Source organism: Arachis stenosperma, chromosome 5 (genome assembly GCF_014773155.1).
Source record: "Arachis stenosperma cultivar V10309 chromosome 5, arast.V10309.gnm1.PFL2, whole genome shotgun sequence".
In the NCBI taxonomy this organism is placed as follows: domain Eukaryota; kingdom Viridiplantae; phylum Streptophyta; class Magnoliopsida; order Fabales; family Fabaceae; genus Arachis; species Arachis stenosperma.
In genome coordinates, this window is record NC_080381.1 from 137032813 (window position 1) to 137035355 (window position 2543).

The following is a 2543-nucleotide window of genomic DNA, read 5'->3' on the forward strand; positions in this document are numbered from 1 at the left end:
CCGGGCTGGTGCCCATTCCTGGCGTTTAACGCCAGGTTGGTGCCCTTTACTGGCGTTTAACGCCAGTCTGATGCCCCTTTCTGGCGTTAAACGCCCAGAATGGCACCAGACTGGGCGTTAAACGCCCATCTGCTAGCCTGGCTGGCGTTTAAACGCCAGCAGGTTCTTCCTCCAGGGTGTGCTGTTTTTCTTCCTGTTTTCATTCTGTTTTTGCTTTTTCAATGGATTTTGTGACTTCTTATGATCATCAACCTACAAAAAACATAAAATAACAAAAGAAAATAGTCAAAATATAACATTGGGTTGCCTCCCAACAAGCGCTTCTTTAATGTCATTAGCTTGACAGATGGCTCTCATGGAGCCTCATAGATACTCAGAGCAATGTTGAAACCTCCCAACACCAAACTTAGAGTTTGAATGTGGGGGTTCAACACCAAACTTAGAGTTTGGTTGTGGCCTCCCAACACCAAACTTAGAGTTTGACTGTGGGGGCTCTGTTTGTCTCTGATTTGAGAGAAGCTCTTCATGCTTCTTCTCCATGGTGACAGAGGGATATCCTTGAGCCTTAAACACCAAGGATTTTTCATTCATTTGAATGATCAACTCTCCTCTATCAACATCAATCACAGCCTTTGCTGTGGCTAGGAAGGGTCTGCCAAGGATGATGGATTCATCCATGCACTTCCCAGTCTCTAGGACCATGAAATCAGTAGGGATGTAATGGTCCTCAACCTTAACCAACACATTTTCTACAAGTCCAATGGAATCTCTATGGTCTCATTTTGAGCCTCAGATTCCCAGGGTTCCTCATTGGGGAACTCACTGGAGGCCAGTGCACGCCCATTGAGGTCTTCCTCAGTGGCGTTCACTGCCTCTTCTTCCTCCCAGAATTCGGCCATGTTTATGGCTTTGCACTCTCCTTTTGGATTTTCTTCAGTGTTACTTGGGAGAGTGCTTGGAGGAAGTTCAGTAATTTTCTTGCTCAGCTGACCCACTTGTCCTTCCAAATTCCTAATGGAAGATCTAGTTTCAGTCATGAAACTTTGAGTGGTTTTGATTAGATCAGAGACCATGGTTGCCAAGTCAGAATTATTCTGCTTGGAACTCTCTGTCTGTTGCTGAGAAGATGATGGAAAAGGCTTAGTATTGTTAAACCTGTTTCTTCCACCATTATTATCGAAACCTTGTTGAGGTCTCTCTTGATTCTTCCAGGAGAGATTTGGGTGATTTCTCCATGAAGAATTATAGGTGTTACCATAGGGTTCTCCTAGGTAATTTACCTCTTCCATTGAGGGGTTCTCAGGATCATAAGCTTCTTCCTTAGATGAAGCATCCTTAGTACTGCCAGGTGCATTTTGCATTCCAGACAGACTTTGAGAAATCAAATTGACTTGTTGAGTCAATATTTTATTCTGAGCCAAAATGGCATTCAGAGTGTCAATCTCAAGAACTCCTTTCTTCTGACTAGTCCCATTGTTCACAGGATTTCTTTCAGAAGTGTACATGAATTGGTTATTTGCAACCAGTTCAATCAATTCTTGAGCTTCTGCAGGCGTCTTCTTCAGGTGAAGAGATCCTCCTGCAGAGCTATCCAAGGACATCTTGGATAGTTCAGAGAGACCATCATAGAAAATACCTATGATGCTCCATTCAGAAAGCATGTCAGATGGACATTTTCTGATTAATTGTTTGTATCTTTCCCAAGCTTCATAGAGGGATTCCCCATCCTTCTGTCTGAAGGTTTGGACTTCCACTCTAAGCTTACTCCATCTTTGTGGTGGAAAGAACTTTGCCAAGAAGGCATTGACTAGCTTTTCCCAAGAGTCCAGGCTTTCTTTAGGTTGGGAGTCCAACCATATTCTAGCCCTGTCTCTTACAGCAAAAGGGAATAGCATCAGTCTATAGACCTCAGGGTTAACCCCATTAGTCTTGACGGTGTCACAGATTTGCAAGAACTCAGCTAAAAACTGATGAGGATCTTCCATTGGAAGTCCATGGAACTTGCAATTCTGTTGCATTAGAGAAACTAATTGAGGCTTTAGCTCAAAGTTGTTTGCTCCAATGGCAGGGATAGAGATGCTTCTCCCATAGAAATCAGGAGTAGGTGCAGTAAAGTCACCCAGCACCTTCCTTGCATTGTTTGCATTGTTGTTGTTTTCGGCTGCCATGTGTTCTTCTTCTTTGAAGAATTTGGTCAGCTTCAAGAATGCCTTTGTCTTTGTTCCTGCTCATATGAAAGAGAAGAAAACAAAAATATGGAATCCTCCATGTCACAGTATAGAGATTCCTTGAGGTGTCAGAGGAAGAAAAATGGAAGACAGAAGTAGAAAATTCGAACTTATCAAAGAAGATGGAGTTCGAATTTTGCATTAAGGAATAGAGTTAGTCCAAAAGTAGAAGGATGTGAGAAGGAGGGAAGTAAATTTCGAAAATTAAGTAAAAGATTTTGAAAACATTTTGAAAAACACTTAATTGATTTTCGAAAATTAAGAATAGAAAAAGAATCAATTGATTTTTGAAAAAGATTTTGAAATTAGAAATCA

The 2543-nt window shown here is 41.6% G+C and overlaps 1 non-coding gene across 1 annotated transcript; it reads left to right on the top strand.

The window, feature by feature from the left end:
- The first annotated feature begins 1659 nt into the window (after window positions 1–1659).
- On the top strand, window positions 1660–1763 carry LOC130983598 (small nucleolar RNA R71). Its single transcript, XR_009087581.1, has one exon. It is a non-coding gene; the product is annotated as a small nucleolar RNA R71 (small nucleolar RNA).
- The last annotated feature ends 780 nt before the right edge of the window (window positions 1764–2543 follow it).